The sequence below is a fragment of the Pleurodeles waltl genome, chromosome 11 (assembly GCF_031143425.1).
Source record: "Pleurodeles waltl isolate 20211129_DDA chromosome 11, aPleWal1.hap1.20221129, whole genome shotgun sequence".
NCBI classification, from domain to species: Eukaryota; Metazoa; Chordata; class Amphibia; order Caudata; family Salamandridae; genus Pleurodeles; species Pleurodeles waltl.
The window spans coordinates 53,058,556-53,082,439 of NC_090450.1; positions in this window are offsets into that span (position 1 = coordinate 53,058,556).

Genomic DNA, 23,884 nt, shown 5'->3' on the forward strand with positions numbered 1-23,884 from the left:
TAGGTTTACACTGCCTCAGTAGTCTGTCCTTGCACATTTAATTGCAGCAGCTGCGTGTCTCAGAGGAAAGCTTTGGGCACAGGCACGTTATCTTTTACATATTAAGCACTGTGTAGGGCGAATGTTAAAACTAAAACTATCATGTGATATATTTATTATTTACCAGTTGTTTATCATATGTTCCTTTGTTTGTCAGACCACCGCGACTGTTCTGTTTCTCTTTCTAAACAGGTATCAAAAACTCACCTTTTAGGGGACGAACAAGTAGAACTTCTTCCTGATCGTTTTAACAGGAGAATCTGTGCAACAGCTGTGAACAAAGCCTCACGGAGCCCGAGGGGATTTAAATCCCCTCGGGCTCCGTGAACATTTTTTTTTTTAATAGAACATTCTGCCCTGAGTGGCAGAATGTTCTAATAGCCTTAGAACCCGCCGTAGCGGGCTCTACCGGCTATTAAAGTCCCTCTCCCTTGTTAAACACGGGAGCGGGCCTTTAATAGCCGGTAGAGCCCGCTACGGCGGGTTCTAAGGCTATAATAGGCCCATATATAGCCCGAAACCATCAATTGATCCTTTTGATGTAAAAGAGCGCCAAAGCTTCCAATCCCTATAAGTCTTCTTAGAGTTTTCTATGGAAAGCTTTTGCCTACTATCCCTTGAGCTGTATTTATTTAGTGAAACGTGAGAAATTAACAAAAGCCCTTAAATACCATGTTAAAACATTTCTGGAGCTAATCTGAGGATGTCTAAAGCATCTCCCATATGCAAGTTGAGCAAAGCTCTGACAATAGCATGTCCCAGGCTGAAAAAAGTATTTAATCCCATTAAGAAAATCTCAACACCCATAAGACTTGTGCCACATAAACAACTGGGACTGCAATAGAAGGCCATGGAGCTTTGCAGGGATACCACACTGTGACACTGCATGCTGAACCTGTGTAATTTTCGGCAACATCCATCAAGAGAGAACCAAACATAAGAACAAATCAATAGCACCTGGAAATCTTGCATCTTCACTTGGCTGCTAAAAGACCCATTCTTCCACACACAACTTTTTCTTCAAAACATCTCTCCTCATTGGGGCTTTTATGTATCTTAGCTATAGATGTTGATGATAGCACATCCATAATCCACATCCAAATGGATTTTTATAGATCCTGTGGCCAGGGAAGGTCCCCAAGGGTTGCAGCATGTATTATGCCATCCTGGGGGACCCCTCACCAAGCACATGCACACTAACTTTACAGCCTATGTGTGCTGGTGGGGAGAAAAAGGCAAAGTTGACATGGCACCCCTCTCAGGGTGCCATGCCCACAAACCACTGCCTGTGAAATAGGTAAGTAACCCCTCTTGCAGGCCGTACAACCCTAAGAAAGGGTAAACTATACCACAGGTGAGGGAATAGGTGCATGGGCAATATGCCCCTACAGTGACTAAGTCCATTCTTAGATATTGTAAGTGCAGTGTAGCCATATTAAGTATACAGTCTGGGAGTTTGTCATTACGAACTCCACAGCTCCATAAATGGCTTCAGTGAATACTGGGAAGTTTGGTATCAAACTTCTAAGCACAATAAACCCACACTGATGTCAGTGTGGGATTTACTAAAAAAGGACCCAGAGGGCATCTTATAAATGCCCCCTGTATGTTAGCCAAACTGCTAGTGCAGGACTGATCAGTCTGCACCAGCCTGCCACTTTCAGATAGATAAGTTTCTGACCACATGGGGTGAGAGCCTTTGTACTCTTGGTGGCCAGAAACAAAGCCTGTCCTGGGCGGAGGTGCTTTACACCTCCCTCCTATAGCAACTGTAACACCAAGCGGTGAGCCTCAAAGGCTCAAACCTTTTGTTACAGTGCCCCAGGGCACTCCAGCTAGTGGAGTTGTCCGCTCCCCCAGACAAAGCCCCACTTTTGGCAGAAAGTCCGGTGGGAAAATTAGGGAAAGCAGTGAGGAGTGACCACTCCAGCTGGGACCACCCCTAACGTGTCCGAAGGCGGTCCCCTCCTTGCACAATCCCCCATCTTAGTTTGGAGGACAGGGACCAATAGGGTTAGGTTTTTGTTTCCCCTCTCCTCAAAGAGAGTGGACACTAGAAGGTGTAGCCACCCTCATGATCAGAAGCCATTGGCTACTGCCCTCTGACCCCTGTAACATTCCTAAATCCAGGATTTAAGGGCTCCCCTGAACCCAGTTCGTCAGATTCCTGGTGACCTCACAAAAAAGAATAAAGATGAAGAACTGCTAAAATGAAACCCCAGCAGAGAAGACGAAAGACAAAAACTGACTTGGGCCCAGCCCTACCAGCTTGTCTCCTGCTTCAAAAAGCCCTACAAAAGAAAGAGAAGTATCCTGAAGTGCCAGCAACCTGTGAGAAGCCTCCAGAGGACTGCCTGCATCACAGACAACCAAGAACTCCCGTAGACAGTGGCCCTGTTGAAGTAGAAACTACACCTAAGAACTCCAGGGCCTCACAGAATCCGCAAGTCCTGACCACTCTACACCCAACATCCATGGCCCATGTCCAGGTGATCCAACCGACTAGAGAGGATCCCCAGGCGATTCTGAGCAAGTGCCCACCCTGTGTTGACCTCTCCTTTCCTCCACGACGACGCCTGCAGTGTGAAACCACTGCACCCGCAGTCCCCTAACATTGGGGAACCCGGCCTATCGTGCAGCAACGTTCATCAGGCAGCCTATCTACTTCTCCAGCCTGTGGTATTCTGGAACCAACCCCCTGGACCCAGCCTGCAGCATCTAAGTGACCCCCAGGGTCCCCTCATAGGAAAGCATTGGGAGCCCAACACTGTTTTCACCCTGCACCAGGCCGCCCCTCTCGCAACTAGTGTGTGTGTTTAGTGCTAGCCTGTGCCCCTTCCCTGGTGCTCCTCTAAACCCCCCATGTCTGCCCTCCGAAGACACGGGTACATACCTGCAAGCAGACCTGATCCCGAGTGCTCCCAGTCTCCATAGGAGCCCGTGTTAAACATGCCTCATCTTTAACCTCTGCACCCGGCCAACCTCGTATTTCTGGTGGTGTGTGTTTGGGGTTAACCTGAACCCCAACCTGTGGACTTCATAACCGCCAGAGACTGGAACTGTAAGTTGTGTACTTAACTTCAAATTGTACTAACTTTTCTTCCCCCCAGGAACTGTTTCTGAAAATTGCACTGTGCCAACTTTTAAAACAGATTATTGCCCTTTATTAAAAAATTGTACAACTTGCAGATTCTAATCAAAGTGGTATTGATACATATTTGGAATACTTATTTATTGATGAACTTACTTGAATCTTGTGGTTCTAGAAATAAACTAACAAAATATATTGTTGCTATATAAAAACCATTGTCCTGGAGTCAGTCATTGAGTGTGTGCTTCCCTTATTGTCTATCTATTACAACAAATGCTTTGTCCTACCCTGTGATAAGCCTAACTGCTCAACGACACTACTGTCGTTGAGCAGTTAGGCTTCTGTTAAGCCTCTGGGGACCCCTGGACTTTGTCACACTATATCTCATTTGGATACAGTATATAAAGAGCCAGCTTCCTACAATTACCTAACTCTAATAGGCATATCATGCACAGTAGACAGTTTAGTTCCAGAGACTATCACATTCATCAGAACTTTAACAGGAGACAAATCTATTCCAGGGCCATGGGAAGGTGATGTGTACTGATAGTGTGTTTTTACCAATTCACCTTTCCAGTTATGCTTTACGGAATGGCTTATTCGTTTTCTCAGAGTTCAGGTGGGGGAGACTGAGCTGCATAGAAGCTCAGACATCCCTGCGGTGGAGTTGGGAGTCTGACTGACATAGAGGGTAATCAGAAGTGCGTCCACATATAACAGGAGTGAAGAAAAACTAAGAATACAAAGTTATATGCAAACATTTCCCATCCAATCCTCAACAGACAACACTATGTGCAATATCAGGCAGTAAGGCTTTGGGAGAAAGGATTTGGGCTTTTAGGAAAAATATATTTGTCAGAAAATGTTTACTTCCTATTTAGGTAATGTTTGAGCTCATATTTGAAAAATGTTTTTGATTCCTAAGGTCAAGTTGTGAAGGAGACCCATAATTTTGGGACCTCTCTGATGAAGACCAGTTTAAGGTCATGTGGACTGCCTTTAACATGATGCCCCTAGGTTTTTAAGAATATCTTGTTTTGAGAGCAAGCCATTGAGGTCATTGAATACTGGGGTGATGTGTTCCTAGATGCTGCACATAGTCCCACAAAGAGTAACTGGAGGATTGTTATTTTTTGGGGATACAGCCTGTGTGTACGTGGCCCAAGCCAGAATTCATTTGCATACTTGATTTTGCTAAGAACCAGCACTTGTACAGGTCCCCTCCTTTTTCCTTGGTTAGGAAAGGTTTACTTTTTCTTAACTTTTTAAGTTGAAGTAGTGCAGGTTTGAAGATATGATTAATGTGTTCACCCAGGTGGAATTGCCTATGTAGGTTGAACATCAATTATTTGAGCTTATGGTATGTTATGTGATGTGATGTTATGTTATGTCATTAGGCAATTTATATAGCACGGATAATCACCCTTGTAGGAATACAGGTGCTTTAGCAGGTCAGTGTGCGTATAGTAACTGCAGAGTCAATCGAAGAGCCAAGTGTGCAGCTTCTTCCAGAACTCAAGAAGTGAGGAGGCGGCTTCTATGAATTGGTGGAGGTCATTCCATGTTATGGGTGTCACTGAGGAGAATGAGCAACCTCCTGCTCTGTTTTTTGTGAATGCAGGGTCTGTGTGTGAGCGAGATTAAGGTAGAGGGTAGGGGTCTGGTCAGCTGGTGAAAGTGTATGAGGTTTTTGAGGTATGTTGGTCCAAAGTTGTGTAGGGTTTTGTATGTGTGAATGAGAAGTTTGAATTGGCTGTGTTTGTGAGTGGGGAGCGTGTGGAGCTCTTGGAGTTGCGGTGTGATGTGGGTGTGATGTGGGAGGTCCAGTAGGAGTCTAGCAGTGGTGTTCTAGGTGGTATGGCATCTTTTAGGAGTTGCTTGGAGATTACAGGATAGAGTGTGTTACTGTAGCAAGCCTGCATGTAATGAGTGCTTGAGTGACGGTCCGTCCAGTCTTCTATGGTTGTTACTTTATGGTCTTGCACAGCATGCAAAGGATGTGGAAGCAGGAAATGCATGCTGTTTTGACTTGGATCTTCATGGAGAGTTTGGCATCTAGGATGATTCCTAGGTTTATTGCATGTTCAGTGGGTGCTAGTGTTGGTCCTAGCTCCGAAGACCACAGGTGGAGTCCCATGTGGAGGTCGTGTTTCTGAAGATCGCCACTTACCCCATCTTCCCCTTCCCCATATTCCTGATATTCATAATAGATAGTGTAACACCCAATGGAGTACGACTGCCAAGCCAGTTTTTGTGGTAAAATCATCATGCAGTGGATTTACCAGCAAGTCTTGATTGAGCTTTGAATTGAAAAAAAGGACTTATAGGTTTTAATGTGATCACAGCATCTAGCAAGAAAGAAGAAAATTGTCTAGTAATCTTACCCGAAGTCAGAGTGGAGTGTCATCAGTGTATTGGTGGTGGTAAATGCCAGGATTTTTTATAATCACTCAAAGGATCCATCTACAAATTGAACAGCTTGGTGTTGAGGATGAACCCTTATGTAACAGTGTTTGGAGTGAGATACCAAGGAGTGTGTTGGTTAGCCAGCTGCATTTTTATATTTCATCTCTCTGTCTGAGAGATTAGGTGAGGTCCATTTTAGTATAGACTCAGATGTGCAAAGCTGCTCTGCAGAATATTAATGATTATTTTATGTCCTATTACGTTGAAGGCTGTGTCGAGGCTTAAAGGTAATAGGAGTTGTGTTTATATTTGGTGGATTTACTTGATTATATCCATATAATATTGAGAAGGTGTGCTTTTGCCTGACTTGAATCAGGGTTGCACGTCACATATACGTTTCTCTCCAACATGTACTTCTTCGGTTGTGCTGCTGCACATATTTCTAGCATCTTAGTAGGGAATGTCCGTTCACTGCCTAGTTTCTTGTGAAGGCGCTTTACCTTGTCTGTTCTTAGGGAGACTGGCACACTGCCCTCATAATGAAAGGTATTATTGAGGTTATCGATGATGAAGGTCCATATTCCTTAAAATATCGAAACCCAGTCTCTAACTTTCAATTATGACCTGTTCCCACAATGTAATATATGCTTATTTGCTCAGAAAGCTAAAGCTATATCATATCATATTTTGTTGATATATTAGGGGGGTGGATAAGGTATATTATAGATCAAACATTGAGTAATCATTTCACTCTTGTACAGTTTGTGTATTTAGTTATATTATACCAGGGTTCTTCAGTTCAGGGCTAATGTCGTTCTACTTACGAAGGACAGGATTGTCTAAGGAAAATGGAGGTCTTATGTTTGCTATTGCTTTGCAAAGAGATTAAATGAATGGGTATAAATCCACCTACTAAGTCTCCCCTTTTCAGTTGAATTTGAGGATATATTTCACCTCAAGTGAGTCAGTGTCTAGTCTAATTGTATTCATATAATTGTTAGGCACTGGGTTTCTAGTTGTCAGAGATACGTCACCCTGTCCAAGCAGGAACCACAATACAAGTCAGTTTTAGTGAGATACACACCATAAATCAACCTGTGCTCACACCCTGGTAGATTTTCACAGATCTGTCAGGCTTAACTAAATAGGCAATGTAAAGTAATATGAAATGTAACGTATTATAACTTATGGGTAATGTAAAGTATTTGTGCAACCCTTCAAACAGTAAATCAGTGAAAACACCATACAAAAAAATTCCACACCATATTGTTTAAGAAAAATGATCTTAATTTAATGAACAAAACAAGACCAAAAAAAACAAAAATCCAAATAGGAGAACTTGATATATGATTTTTTAAAGAATAAACTTAGTTGCAGTGCTTAGAAACATAAAGGCCCATATTTATACTTTTCAAGCGCCGCATTTGCACAGCTTTTTGACGCAAAAACGGTGTACACTTACAAAACACAATTGTATTTTGTAAGTTTGCACTGTTTTTGCGCCAAAAAGCGGCGCAACTGCGGTGCTAAAAGAGTATAAATAAGGGCCTAAGTGCCTACCGGTGCTTTCTGTTCACACTAGACCAGGTCAAATTTGAAAAGTCAGGCCGACCGTGATGGAGCGTAAGTCAGATACAGGGAACAGTCTTTGTCCGTTGAAATAGTACCATGGTTCAGAGAAGTGTTGACATTGAGAGCAAGATGCGAGACACAAAGCGGAGATGTGCTGACATCAATCTCGAAGATGTAGGCGATGGGTCGGTTCCAAGCTGAGCAAAGTCAGAGATGTATCAGGAAGGGATGTGATGCGGTGCTCCCGCATCTCACGGCAATGGCGATGCATCGATGGAGATGCACCAGTTCTGAACGGCGTTGATGCGTGGATTTTGGACTGCAGCAGCACTTTATAGTGACTTCTAAGGGCCAGGGTTGGATTGGCACCACTTGGCATGGCAAAGCTAGCAGCAAGCAAAGTCCAGGTGCTATAGGTGAAAAGGGGGAAGCCTTGCGTGTCCTTGATACTTCAGAAAAACAGGAGGCAAGCCAGCAAGCCCTTGGAGTCACTCTGGGTTCAAGTGTTGTATTCCAGTCCTTCTCACTCAGGCAAGAAAGGCAGCACAAGGTCAGCACAGCAAGAAAGCAATTCTTCCAGAGCAGCAGTCCAGCAGCATAGAAGTTCTTGTAGCAGCACAGCAGTCCTTCTTTTTGCAGTATCCCAGGTCCAGAAGTGTACTGAGTTGGTAGGGTTAGAGGTCCAGTTCTTATACCCAGTGGTGCCTTTGAGGTGGGGGAGACTTCAAAGAGAGGCCATTGAAGCACACAGAGTCCCTGCCCTTCCTTCCCTGGTTCCAGACTCATTACAGGAGGTCATGCAGTCCGTTGTTGTGTGATCAGGACAGAGCCTTTTCAGGTGGAAGTGACAGCTGCTCTCTCCCATCATGCCCAGGATGGCCCATCAGGATGTTGGTGGCCCATCAGTCACACCTAAGCCCTCTTTGTGTATGCCTGTCTGGAGAGAATGCACAAGAGTTCAGCTGTCACCCACCCAGATGTGTATTCAGAGACAGGCAGAAGGCAATTGATGGTTAAAGTAATAAAAAGCCCACTTTCTAAAAGTTGCCTTTTCAGAATTACAATTTAAAATCCCACTTCACCATAAATTGTGATTTTAAATTGTGACTCCGGAGCTACCAAACTTACTTGGGGGGACCCATCTCTATTACACTTATAAAATGTAAAAAGTAAATCCCAATGTTTTCCTATCGGAGAGATATGCCTTGCAGTATTGCAAAACAAATGTAAGAGTTTTTCACTACTGGGACATGTAAAACTTATAAGTACGTCCTTCTTTTTAAATATACCGAATGCTGCCCTGGGGCTGTCTAGGGAGTACCTAAGGGTTGCTTCTATGTATTAACATAATTAGCAACGTTTGGGCCTAGCAAGAGGGTGAACTTGGTAGGTCATCATGGCAGTATAAAACTGCACACAGGCTCCGAAATGGCAGGCCTGGGACATGTTGGAAGGGCTACTGAAGAGGGTGGCGGCAGGTTCACCAATATCAGTTCATTTACGGGCCCTGGGCCCATGTAGTGCACTTTACTAGGGACTTATACGTAAATTAAATATGCCATTTGTGGACAAGCCAATGTTACCATGTTTCAAGCAGAGAGCACATGCACTTTAGCACTGGTAGCAGTGGTAAAGTTCCCAGAGTCCTAAAGCCAACAAAAATTAGGTCAGAAAAAGAAGAGAAGGAAGGCAAAAAGTTTGGGGCTGATCCTGCAAAAAGGAGCAGGTCCAAAACCTATCAATTATACTCCCTATTCGACTGTCCAAATCTTTCCTAAGCACATTAGATAAGATGCCATCAGATTTCCTTTGAAGTAATAAGAATCTAAGGGGCAGATTTAAGGAGGGAGGCATTGCACAAAGTGCAGCGCTACTTTCCTTGCGTCTCTTAGCACCCCCATACCGCCACAATATTTAAAATACGGCGCACCATGGCGCAGGGTAGGGGGCAATTGCGTCACTTTTTTATACTATTGATGTTCTCAGCAGTCAACATGTTGACTCTACTCCTGCAGAGTACATAGGGGCCCATTATAGATAATGGTATGCCCTCTTTTAATCCCTGCTCTGAGCACGTATTAAAAGTGCTGAAACAATTGCGCAAGGAAATCTCATAGATTTCCTTGTGCCATTTTTTCGGCCGCCCTAATGGGGGAACCCCTTCCATACATTGGTGTTTGGGTTAACAAAGTAGCACAATGTATGCATTGCACCACTTTGTAAATATGTCATTGGGAAAATGGCACTTTAGCGCCGCCTTAATGTCAAAAAATGAAGCTATTATGGCTCTAGGGACTTTTAAATACGCCCTGTAGAATGAGTCTTAAAAAGCATAGGCCAACAATGGAAGAAGGCGGTTGGAACTTTCCAAACAGGATGAACTACCAGACAGTGTTCTTGGCAGCACAGGGCTCCAGATGGTTGGTCCCTAATCCCACCAATGAACTGCGTAGCTCGAGATTGAGTGTTATATTGCCAGCCAGTACCCCTTGGTGGCCAACATACCTATGTCTCTGCATACTATTACCCACTCCAACTCCATTTTCAGCGAAACCACTAAAGCTCTAATTCTTGTGGACAAATCTCTAGCCTCCAATATTAATAAATGCCACTCCATCTATTTAGGGAGCAATACCTATCTCCCCTACAGGAGGGCCACATTGGGCCTCTAAATGCATTGCTGTAGTGTCAGACCTCTATGTAAGTAATGAATCCCTAACCATTGTGGCTCTCCAAAGAAAATACAGTGTTTCCAACTTAGAGTTCTATGACTTATTGAGAAAAAAATGAGTATCTCTAAATTATGCCCTTTAAAAAAGATTTTTTTCTCCTCTCTTAAAGGCCAGTCATAGTATCTAAGATTTAGCGTCTAACCTTTACTGCTGATAAATGACCCGCCTTCAGCCTATGTAGTAAATAGGCTCGTTGTGTTTCTGATAACGATTGGTCACCGCCATCAGAGGGTACCTGGGTTAAAATTTACTTCGACTTACTTGAAGGTAAATATGTCCCATCATCAGTACAAACACAAATATTTGCAGTACACTTTCTCTACTGGACCCCAAATAGCCTCTCGAAACTAAAATGGAAGGACCTGGACGCAATGCAAAACTGCAGTGTGATGACTTTGTACACATGTTCTTCTCTTGCACACTGCTCACCTCTGATTAGAATGAGATTGCCACCCAACAACGCAGAATATTCAAAACACCCATCTCGCTGGATTTCTTGATTGTACTTGGCCCATATGCATTTGAAACATCACTGCCTCTGTCAGACCTGGACCTTACCCTACTCTAATTAATTATTACCATTGCAATCAAAGTGATCCTGCTAGATTGAAGGGCAATAACAATGTTTCCATGGTGGGCCTGGGTCACATATCTTAGAGGCACTCATTCAGATCAAACAAAGGCTGTGTATGAAGAACCTTGGATTCCTTTATTGACAACTGACAATATGGCGTGTGGGCACCTTGATCCTCAACCTACACTCAGGCCTGTGCTCGAGATGCTTTCGATTAGCCATAGAGTGTCTCGCCGCATATTTCCATTTCCTCCTTCTGATCTTCTCTCCACTGTCTGTCTATTTCTTTATGTGTTTGGTGTCTTAAGACCCTCGGTCTATGTGTGCCATCAATGCTCAAAATATATATTGAAAGCCTTAGGTATTCTTTAAAGCCTAACCACATATCTCAGTAACATTGTGTGGTTTATTAACTACGGAGTTACAAATACAAGGTTATGTGGTATTTTCTCTTGTCAAGTACAGTGTTTTACCATGTAATGTTGAGTGCCAAACATTGTTTGCGCTTCCATCTTGGTATACCTTTAAAACTCAATAAAGCTTTTTGGAACAAAAATAAAATAAAAAAGAAAGATGCAGTTCTATTTGGTGAGCTGTGGGAAAGTGGTGGATATAATTAAGAGGCTCACTTATTACTTCTTTTTCATAGCTAAATCCATGTAGTATCAGAAGATGCTAACATCAGGATGGCAGCCATTTTGAGCTTCCTAATTATTTAGACTGGCAGCCATCCATCCAGCAGAGGAGATCTTCCAACGCACATTCCACTACTTTAGCAGGCCCTTCAAAATAACACACAACAAGCCCTCCAAAGAGACTTAGGCCCATATTTATACTTTTTGATGCAAACCTGCGTTGGTGCAGGTTTGTGTCAAAAAGTATAGTGGCGGCTAGCACCATTCCTGGATGCCAGCCGGGCATCATATTTAAGCTATGACGATAGCCAGCGCTAAGGCCCGGTTAGCGTCAACATTTTTGATGATAACCCAGTAGGGGAGGTGTAGGGAAAACTGGAGGTTGTGCAGAAAAGAATGGTGCTAGTCAGGTTAGTGACAATAAATGTCTCTAACATGACTCGCGTCATTATTTTAACGCACAATCCCCATGGACATGACTCCTGTCTTATTAAAGACAGGAGTCATGTCCCCCAGCCCAATTGCCATGCCAGGGGACTTATGTCCCCTGGACATGGGCATTGGGCACAGTGCCATGTAGGGGGACCCAAGTTAGGCCCCCCTATGGCACGTTAAAAAAAAAAAATACTTACCTGGACTTACCTGGGATGGGTCGCCCCATCCTTCGGTGTCTTCCAGGTGTAGATGAGGGTGGGTAGGGGTGTCCCTGGGGGCATGGAAGGGCACCTAGGTGCTGTTTCAATGGTCTCTGACATGGAAAAGAGCTAACAGATCCTCTAACGCCTGCCCTGACCCAGGCATTAAATAATGGTGCTATGTACGCTTAGTGCCATTATTTAAGGCCCTTCTCCTCCTCCTGTGCGTAATTTGTACATGGGAGGATAAATAAGGCGCTAGGGCCTTGGAGTCATTTTTTGCCCGGTAAGGCCTACCTTGCATCTCATTGACGCAAGGTAGGTTTTCACAGTAAAGAAATGACTGTAACTCCATAACTTTGGCAGTAGACGGGTCTAGCGGCAAATTATAAATAAAACAAATTATGCTAATTTGACGCAAACACAGTATAAATATGGGCCTTAGGCCCTCTGCATGTAGGTACCACTGTAATTAATCACATTGTAGCAGTATTTTCCCTGAAAATTTGGGGTCAGACTTATGGTGCAGCGCCACTTTCCATGCGATCCTTAGCGCCCCCCTACCGCCACCATGTGTGCGCTGTATTTAAAGTACGGCACACCATGGCACAGGGTAGGGGGCAATAGCATCATTTTTCATGACGCTATTGATGTACTCTGCAGACGTAGCACCAAATTATTAGTGTTACTCCTGCAGAATACATAGGAGCTCATTTTAAATAATAGAATCCCCCTTTTAATGCCTGCCCGAACAGGAGTTAAAAGTGTCGTACAAAATGATGCAAGGAAATCTCATAGACTTCCTTGCGACATTTTTTACGGGGGAACGCCCATTTGCATACATTATGACTGGTGCAGGCATAATGTAGCACAAAGGGTCACAAAGTGGCACAATGCATGCATTGCACCACTTTGTAAATATGGCGCTAGGATTTTGGCCTCGTTGGGCCACGCTAACATCAAAATAAATGGCACTACTGTGGTGCAAGGTGACGCTAGGGACTTAGAACTGCAAATGTGGGCAAACAAAATGTACTACTGCCAATCTGCTTCAGTTGTGAAGTATTTAACAAATGGGAAAGCGTGAAAAACGGCATGCTGTATCAAAACTTACCTCAAACTGGCTGACCTTTTAGACAAATTACAAGTGGTTAAAAAAAATGATGCTGTATGACATGGTAATCAGGCATGGATTTCTTCATTGAACATAGAACTAATGAAACCGCCTGTCAATTAAGAACTAATGAAAACGAAAATGCTTTCAGCAAAGAAAAATACATAGTTTTGTAGCTCACAGTCATTCGCAGCTGGATGTTTCCTTTAATGCAATTATTCATTCATTTTATTTCTTGTTGGGCATTTTTATCCATAGCCAGATTCTAAAGTCCAATTATTGTCCTTTATTGCTTTTTACTGAAGGTGGGAGCGGTGTCTTTTCATACTGCAAATGAAGAGACTACAAACCTAAGTGGTTTCAAAAGAGTCACTTTAAACTAAGCAAACCAGCCGAGAGGGATGATTCATAAGTACTAGGAATTAGGTTGATATATATTTCATAATGTGATCGATGGAAAGTGCATATTCGGCCATTTTCGCCTCAATTAAAGTTTATTTAGCTTCATGCAACACCGTTGAACTCATTTTGCAACACTTTTCACGTATCTGGTGCATTTCACTTTTTTAACACGTTTTCCAATTGCAATTTTGTTTTGGTGAACTTGATAAATGGACATTTATGTATGAACAACACACATGCAAATGTAATAATAAAAATTAAGACATTCACACATCTCTACTAATCAGAGATATCTATGAACACTGCGAATTAGGGGTCCAATGAAGGAACAGCAGGTCGCTAGGAGTGGTCGAAAACTGCAAAGCAACTTTTTTTGACCAGTCTTCAATTTTGTGATAAGGCTTATTTACTTATAGGTCTTTTACTTATAGATCGCATCCCACAAACTCCAGTCAAAAGGGGTCTGTAGAAAGATATGCCTAAGTAATGTCTTTTAGGAAAGTTGCTATTTTGAACCCCTCTGTGATTGGCCATAAACACAGGGACGGTGGCATGAAAGGCACAGCAGACCATTACCCTTATGGTTACATTTCCAGATAGGAACCTATTTTTGAAATGCAGCCCATGTTTAAAAGAACTGATGTACAAAAAGTATATAGAGTAGCCTTAAGGGAGAGCATGGCAAAGCAGGGTGCCAGAGTTTTGATCTCAGTTAAATATCAGTTCATGAAATAAAGTCTACCAACTAATCAGGGAGAGATTCTTGTGTCTTCGGCCAATGGACCTTTGACATTAGATGAGCTGAACCCAGAGCTGTACAACCACTAAATAATCCCCACAATTTAAAATGTTGTTTTCTATTAATAATAATGAGAGTTGGTGTGAGTTTAAAACCTTTATTTATCAGTCTTTTTAAAAGCTCCTCTTTAATGAGATCAGCATATAATTTCATCAATATCAATCATTAATCAATCAATCAAAATAAGTAATCAATATATCAGAATAAGTACTTTAAGCACATTCCATAAAGTAAAGAATCCCTATTCTAAGATTAAGGATGGCTTTGGGGACAAGGAGAAAAAGTTGCCAGTCATAACCCATAAAGAGCTCAAAATGGAGAGGTTAAAGCAAAAGGCTTCAGAGTCAAGAATCAGTTATCAATCAAAGAGAACTTCCAATAAAAAGAGGTTCAAGAAACTCAATATAGTCACAGAGCAGTGTAAATTTGGTGAGGTAAAGTGCAATGAAGAGTAATGAAGGCAATGAGTCTCACCTACTCTAGGAACACGCATCAATATAGGCATCCAAGAGATACGCTTCTTTGATCACTTTCAACTATCACAAATTCTTCACAGTTGACTCTTGAGAGATCACTCTCGTCTTCAATTTAGTCTTTTCTTTTTCTTTTCAAACTCTCAGATTCTTTCAGCTTTTTATAATCTCTATTGATGTGATAATTTATTCAGAATTCTCTCTTTCTTTATCTGCCTGTTTCGCCCTCCGTCCTTTCTCTCCTCAAAACAACATTTGATAACTTTGTACAATACTAATAAGGCCAGGAATTAAACAACAAAAATTCATATGGGCCCTAGTATTAGTATGAGAATTCCTCCTCCAGCTGTTGTAAACCAATTACCAATTGCAGAAACTCCTTTGCCAATACTTTCTAAAAGACCAGTGTTTTTTAATTATTCTAATTCAGGTTTCAGATCAGTTATGTTCATCGTGTGTTCTAAAATTTTCTTACTCTCATTGGGGGTATATGTACTGCAATGCTGAGCTTTCAGCATCTTGGAGACTCTGCCTTTCTCTGCAAGTAAAATATCTAATGATAATCAGTTTTGCAAAACCATTGATCTAACAGCTACTAATTCTGTGTTAACCACTCATAATGCTAAAGAAGTACTAGTTTCTAATTTGCCCAATACTGTTGAAATCTTTTTAATGTTTTCATCATTTAAAATCACCCCTGCTAATGGGATAGTTGCACCAAAATTATCTCCCACTAATTGGGTTCCTGCAATAAAACTATGGCCCTCATTATGACATTGGCTGTAAATCCCACTTACTGCCACATTGACTGCCGCCCTTCAACGGATATCCGTTCACCATATTATGACACACACACACCAATCCGTCACTATGCAGCCACATACACAATTCCGTCAGCCAAAAGTTCAGTGATAAACTGGCGATATCAAAACCCACACCATTACGCCAACAGAACTACGGCCACCACAACTTGACCCACAACGGCGGACATTCAATGGCGATAAACAATTGGCGGTACATACCACTGCGCTCAAAATACACACACACAAACAAAACAACACCACATTGGACAATTCAAACACACACCTGACACACATACACACACATACACACACAACACCCACACCCACACACCCACACCACTATAAAACACCCACCCACATTACCCACAATCCTTTATGACTACAAACCATCACCACAAGACAGACACCATGACCACAGACAAAACCAGAGCCACACACTGCATACACCTATACTCCACCCACGCACCCCACATCACACACCCCAACACATTACCCTACACACCCTCACATACACACCTCACACAACACCTGTGGCACCACTAAGACACCCTCGATTCTCAGAGGAGGAGCTAAGGGTCATGGTGGAGGAAATCATCAGGGAAGAGCCACAGCTATTTGGAGCACATGTGCAGCAGATATCTATAGCTAAGAAGATGGAGCTATGGCGGAGAATCGTGGACAGGGTCAACGCCATGGGACAGCACCCAAGAACCAGGGATGACATCAGGAACAGGTGGAACGGCCTACGGGGAAAGGTACGTTCCATTGCAGAAAGACTCCAACTCGCTGTACAGAAGACTGGCGGTAGACCCCCAACTCCTCCTCCACAACTCACAGCATGGAAGGAGCAAGTCTTGGCAATCATGCATCCTGAGGGCCTGGCCAGAGTAGGAGAAGGACTGGACTGTGGTAAGTCAACTCTCTACTACTATCACCCCACTACCTGCATGCCAAAAAACATACCCCCACCCTCACTCCCATCACTCCACTCCATCCGACACACCCTACCATCACATCTCACTCATCCCAATGCCAAGCCCTGCATGCCATACCAATACACGGACACCACTCACAGCCCTGCATGGACACTTATCACTAAAGCATGCACACTAGAGAGAATCAGATATCCCACCACATACCAACATGCACAAGTGAAAACTGCCAGGGCAAATACAACCAAAGAGGGCAAGCCACGGATGCACAATATGTCAGACACAGAAACAATAACACAGCATTTACATCCCCACAGGTACCCCAGACAATGTCACCAGAGAGGAGGTGCCAGCAATATCCAGTCCCCCGACAGAAGAGGCCCACAGTGATGACAGCAGCTCTGGACTTCAGGATCTGGAGGACCAACCTGGCCCATCAGGGACCTTTGGACAGTCTGTTACCCAGGCACAGTCACACACCACCATAGAGCCTCCCTCATCAGGAAACACCACCACAGCACCCACCCAGTGTACCCACACCTCTGTCCCCAGGACACGTCAATCAGCAGTGTGTCCACCTCTACAGGGACCCCAGGGCACCCCTCATACCCAAGACAATCAGGGACCTCAGATCAGTGGCAGTGGGCACACGGTTCAGGGGACAGAGGCACAGGACAACAGGGAAACTGGGAGGACTGATGTGTTCCAGGAGGAGGACAGGCCCAGGGAACCGACTCTCCAGGAGGCATTCTCCTAGATCCTGGGAGCCTATCAACATTCCCAGGACACGATGGGCCAGATCCTGGACAATGTGCAGGAGAACAGGTGGCTGCAGGAGGGACAGTACCAGGGGATCAGGGAGGACTTGCAGGACATCAACACCACCCTAGTCTCCATAGCAGGCGTGCTGGCAGAAATGTCCAATATTATGAGGGAGGCAGTATCACAACAGCGGGCCCCTTCCACTAGCCAGACATCTGAACTGCCTTCCACCTCTGCTGCCGCTAGTGGACAGGAGGCCCCGCCACAGGAAACAGGCCACCAGCACCCCTCCCCCTGCAGGAGAGCCACCCCGCAAATGTTCCCTGCGATCCAGACTGAAGCCTGAGACTATTGTCAAGACCCCCACCAGGAAATTAGACTCTCCGGATTGTCACCCTTGTGTCCCACACAGTCACCCTGTCCACCGTGAACTGCCATTGCTCCCCTTTCTATATCCCCTTGGACAATGCATCTGTGCTATCAATCTACTGGAACAATACCCTGGACTTTCCTCCATTATCACCCCAGCCCATTGCACTAGCACCTCTTTTTCTTAGCACTTCAATAAACACCCTTGGAAAAAACAGACAAATGGAGTATGTCAAAGTTTTCAAATATGTATTCATTTAACCAGGTTCAAACAATGCAAATCAACTGTACAGCAAATGAGCATATGTTAATAATCTGTATCTGGCTGCAGTGTTCAGACAAGGAATTATTGTGAGGCACCAACATCCGTAAGATGAATTGGTAAAGGGTACAGTAAGTGGGCATAGAGATGGAGAAATAACAACATGCCAGTGCCACAGATATTAAAAATAATTACAATGAAAAGTGAAGTAACACTGTCTTACCTGTGTGTCATTGGAAGTACTATATGATGACTGCTGTTCTGTTGTCCTCATCCTCATCCTCTGCCTCCTCATCCTCACTGTCCACAGGGTCCACTGCTGGTACACCGGCATTTCCAGCCTCCTCCTCATGCAGAAAAGGCACATGCCGTCTCAGGGCAAGGTTGTGAAGCATGCAGCATGTCACTATTGTGAGTAGCACAGGAATCCACCTGTTAGATGGAGGCCCCAGAACCTGGCCCTCAGGAGGACAAAGGTCCGTTCTATAATCCTTCTGATTCGCCCATGTGCCTCACTGTAACATTTGTTCTGCCCTTGTCCTGGCATTCCTCACAGGGGTCAGCAGCAAAGATAGGTTGAGGTAACCAGAGTCACCTGCAAATATTGAGGGACAACATTTAGCCACACACTATCCCATATTACCCACACCATACCCATACACCAAAATATTCTGGATGAGGACCAGGCCTCACCTATCAGCCACACCCTGTGCCTCTGTAGTTGGCCCAACACATTTGGAATACTGCTATTCCTCAGGACAAAGGCATCATGCACCGAACCAGGATACTTACCATTGACGTGGCAGATGTTCTGAAAAAACGCGTACAAGCCACTCTTACACTTTTGATATACTCACAAATACGTTGGTACTGAAATAGAGAAGAAAAGAGCTACACCAAGCATTATAGTGCTGAAACACTACATCTATGGAAGAATATTGCAATGTTAGAAGTATGAAGAGCTTTGCAACTTGTGCAACTAAAGATCCTTAAACACTTGTAGTGAAGCCTTGATGAAGTCAAAGCGAGGATTGTTCGCATGACGAAACACGTGCTGGCTGAGTTGGATGGAATTGAAGAAAAGATTCAATAAATACAAGAGGATTTGTCATTTGTTAAACTATGGATAAGAACTTTATTTATGTACACGAGTGCCTTGGAGAGTGGTCATGGGAGATGTGCTGGTCCGCCAAGCACACCAACTGTACATTCATAGATGGAAACTCTTATGATTTCTGTACACCTGTTCATTTTGACGGGGGGGAACAAATGCAATATGTGTTCCATCAATCGCCCCTGATATGTTGTGAATATGTCCCATTGCATAGAACACAGCCTTCACTGTGGCCAAATCTTCCACCTGGGGAAATGCAATGTAGCTGCACATGTGTTTAATCAGGGCAGACAACACTCTTGTCAGCACTATTGATAACATTGGCTGTGACATTCCTGCTGCCAAGCCCACTGTCACTTGGAAAGAACCAGTTGCCAGGAAATGGAGTACAGATAGAACTTGCAGAAAAGGGGGGATCCCAGTGGGATGAGGGATAGCAGGTATCAGGTCAGGCTCCAATTGGGCACACAGCTCCGTGATTGTTGCCCTGTCCAGTCTATAGGTGAAGCTAATATGCCTGTCCTCCAGTGTTGTCAAGTCCACCAGGAGTCTTACACCAGGGCATGTCTCCATCTCCTATTCATCTGCAGCGGTAGAAATCTATGGGGTAAAAGTGTGAGGAGCCGGTCGCAAACTGAACAATCGGGCTACAACAGAACATTGCATGATGTCACTTTGTAATGGGTTAGTGTGAATTGTCCAGTATATCCAAATTTAAACAGTGACGCAGCAATTATCCAGGGCTTGCCCCCCCACCCCTGAAATGGCATCCGCTTGTCGTGTGTGGAGGGGCAGGTGGAAGTGAGGTAATTCCGCTGACGTTGTTCACCGTTGCGAGAGGCAGGCGGGAATCGCCGTGCAACTGCTCATTGGGTAACATTGGGCCCTATGGGTTACAGTGGCCAATGGGGATCTACGCCAGCGGTGACGGTATGCACCGCCACAGACGTGACTGCCATTTTCTATCTGATTCCTCACTTGCTACCTGACCTTCAACAGGAGAGGACCTACACTGCCTGTGCTGCTGTGACCAATGTCTGGAACCTACCATGGCACGTGTGACTGGGGAAAGGGTCCCTGTCTTCACTTCGGCGGAGTTGGAGGGACTGGTGGATGGGGTCCTACCCCAGTACACACTGCTGTTTAGGCCTCCAGACCAACAGGTGAGTACACTGTAGGCATGATGCATGTGGCATGAATGCATTGGGTGGTGTGTGTGGAGGCCTCTTGTAAGGGGGGTGGGTCGATGTACTCTGGGCGGCATATTGGTTGTGTGCTAGGCCATGTGTGTGGAAATGGTGATGTGAAGGGGTATGGTGGGACATAGGTGTAACAGGCAGGACTGTTTGATTAATTCTATTTTCCTATCTGTATAGCCTCTGCAGGTCAGCGCCCATCAAAAGAAGGGTATATGGTGTGTCATTGCCAAGGATGTGCAGACCCTGGGTGTCTATGGCAGGCGGAGCACCCACTGTCAGAAATGGTGGGAGGACCTGAGACACTAGGCACGGAAGACAGCAGAGGCCCAGCTGGGGATGGCCTCCCAACGAGGAAGGGGTGCCCGTCGAACCCTGACCCCCCTGATGGCCCACATACTGGCGGTGGCCTATCCAGAGCTGGATGGACGCTTGTGGGCATCACAGCAGCCACAACGGGGTCAGTACATTGCCCATCATCACTACTAACGCCTAGTGGGGAGGTATCCGGGTGGTGGATGTGTGTCAGTCGGTGCCCCTAGGCCCGGCCTGACATTGCAGCGTAGGTCCCCTGAGGCTAGGGTGCAGAAGGGCAAATTTAGCTACTTAGCTCGTAGGCATCCACTACTGGTCAGGACTGCGTGTGTACCAGGTGTGCTGGATTGCCAGTGTGCCCCTCCCCATGACTTGGTGGCTAGCAATATCACTGGTGGTGAAATGCATATTGCGAAGGCCTGTTCCCTGTGTGGGAGGGTGCTGTGTACGCCAACGATGGTGTTGGTGCAGCCATTGACCAGGTGTATCTTTTTCCCTTCCCCCCTTCCTGTTTTGTCACCCTGTCCTTATGTGCATTAGCATCATCTGGCAGAGGAGCAGAGGCACCGTTGATGGAGGGAGGCAAAGTCCACTGACGGTGAGGGCACCAGTGGGAATGAGGGGGAGGGGAGCACCACAGCGGAGACTGGAGGGAAATGTTCAGACACAGATACCTCCTCCGATGGAAGCTCCCTGGTGGTGGCAAACACCTCTGTGACCACCCCAGTTACAGGTACAGCTGCCACCCCCGTACCAGAACCGCCCTCCCAGCAGCCCCTCATCGAGTTGCCCATGCCCACTCACCCAGGAGGGTGTCCTCTCCCACTGTGTCTGTCCACCCCCTCCCAAGGTACACAGACACAAGCACTCAGACACCCAACAGCCATCCACCTCACAACAGCATCCAGCCCATGCACCTACACCCAAAATCAGCAGACAGACACCTCCTACAACCACTCCCTCTTCCTCCACTACCAAACCTTCTCCCTCTTCCCACCCCAATGTCCCTAAAAAACTGTTCCTATCCACAATTGACCTCTTCCCTACCCCTTACCCCCGTTCTGCACGTCTGGCTAGGGTGGCAAAAACCGAGCCAAGCACCTCAGCCACCCAGTCCACGGGCCCAGTTGTCACCATACCCACTCGTGGTGGGAAAGGATCCAGGGAACATGTCCTGAGGGTGTAGGAGCCTGCACCAGGCAGCCTCAAGGAAAAGGAGCCTGCCACAGCTGCTGCAGGAAGACAAAGGAGACTGCCCCAGCTGCTGCCAGGAAGACTAAAGAGCCTGCCCCAGCTGCTGCCAGGAAGACTAAGGAGGCCTCCCCAGCTGCTGCCAGGAAGACTAGGGAGCCTGCCCCAGCTGCCAGGAAGAGCAAGGAGCCAGCACCATCAGGCAGAAAGGTCAAGGGGTCTGGGGCAGGAACTGTGACTGGGCCCCCACCACCAACCATGGTTGTGCAGCCGTCCAGTGCTGCGAGGGATGGTCAGGAGCCTCCCCCCACCAGCAGCTCCACCACCTCCAGTGGGCAGCCATCCGATGCTGCAGGGGATGGACAGGAGCCTCCCACCAGCAGCACCACCACCTCCAGTGAGCTGCCGTCACCGCCAGCGGACGGTATGCAATCCTGCCTCCATGGGCTGCTGTGCAGCCTGCCCCCTTCAAATCCAGTGGGTATGACAGCCACATTTGAGACTGTGACCTTGCCCTCCCCAGGATCAAGAGCACAGGACACGATGCCCCCTCCAGAACCAGTGGGTGAGAAACCCACCTACTCCAGCCTCCCCAGGATCAAGAGCACAGGGCACGATGCCCGCTCCAGAACCAGTGGGTATGATACCCACCTACCCCAGTCTCCCCAGAATCAAGAGCACATGGCACGATGCCCCATACATAACCAGTGGGTAGGACAACCACTCAAGAGACTTTGGTCTTGCATAGGGCATGTTGCCCCCTCCAGAGCATGTGGGCAAATCACCCGCATGAGAGACTGTGGCCTTGCACTCCCCAGGACCAAGCATAGGGCATGAGGCCCCCTCCAGAGAATGTGGGCAAGTCACCCACTTGAGAGACTGTGGCCTTGCACTCCCCAGGACCAGGCACAGGGCATGTTGCCCCCTCCAGAACCAGTGGTGTTGTTCCATCTGCTGGCTGAGGTGTCCCCCCGTCTCCCATCCCCCTGAGGTGCCTGCCTCTTTCCCAAATTATGCCCCTGCAGTATTCTCTCCATGTTGATGCAGGTAACAAGTGGGGCCTTGGACTTTGCCCTGTGGCCATGTGGCCCACGCAAACTAAGGACTGGGCACATGTCCCTTGTTCTGTACATTTGTAAACATCTGTTACATTGGCTAAATTATTATTTATACTGTGTTGATCTTATTACACTCACTTTAGTAAATTTGTTTTGTCCTTGCATTATTCAGCCAATTTAGGGGGATTAAATTGTTTTCTTGTGCATCTGGTTGTGTGTGTGGGGTGTGTATGTTAAGTGTGTGTGGTGCGTGTGTGTGTCACTGTCATTTTCCTCCCCCCTCTCTTGTGTGCTAGGCGGCTGTACTCACCGTCGTCATCTTTGCTGTCGTTGGTGTTCATGGTGGAGCAGCACGTAGAAGACCATGGGAAAGACATCCAGCTCGGGCTCCATGGCGGCGTGGTTGTTCCCTGTGTCTCCAATGGTGAGGCCTTTTACTTCTGTGCAGTGTTTACGTCAGGCTTTTGATGTCGTTGGTACCGCCCTGGAAAAATTGGTGTTTTCCTAGGTCATAATATGGTGGGTGGAACATTGACTTCCGCCTGGCTGTAGATGGCTACAGCCATGTTGCCTGTTGTTTCCACCCTGGTGGTCGGTGTGGTAAAGTGGCTGTCTATCGGCGATGTATCCGCCATGGTCATAATTTGGCAGTAATTACTGCCACTTTTAAACTGACCATCAGGGTTGTAATGAGGGCCTATATGTGTGTCTGTGCACTGGTGTTATTGTCAAAGCTTCTATGCTATGTACATGATGCATCTTTGGAAACCCAAAGCTAAATAGTGAATACCCTCCCAGTCAGCAGATAATTTAAAATAAACATCTTGTCCACAAATAAAATAACTTCTGGAATGATGGGTTCTTTCCTTGTAAAATTTGCCATGAACCTCCTGATAATTCCAATGTGCTTTCACAGTTAGGATTTCCTACAGCTCTATTTCTAAGTTGGTTTCTTTTTCTAAAAACACATATTTTCCCCCTTTGTGTTCAGTCAATTTTTGATTAAGTATCTTCTTTCTTTCTATTTTCATCCCTTCCCTTATCCATTCAGTTTTCAAATATGTTCATTTTTATTTTTACTGTGTGAAATAAGTGATCTTCTTTCTTCTAACATCATGACAAATGTCTTCTCTAATTGTCTCATTTAACAAGTCAGATTGTTTTCTTATGTCTTAACAGTGTCTATTGGTACGAAAGGTCTAAAACAATGCCAAACTGTTTCCATTTCTTTTGCCTGTGTGTAAATCCATGCTCTTTTGTAAGATACTTAATGGTACTATATTTAAAGTGTTCTTGCCTGTACACTAAGCTACGCAAAACACTACATATAACAGCATATGAGAAAGGTATGTGATGGTATGTCACCTAATCTGTAGCTCATGAAGATAAGTGTGCGCACACATAACAATC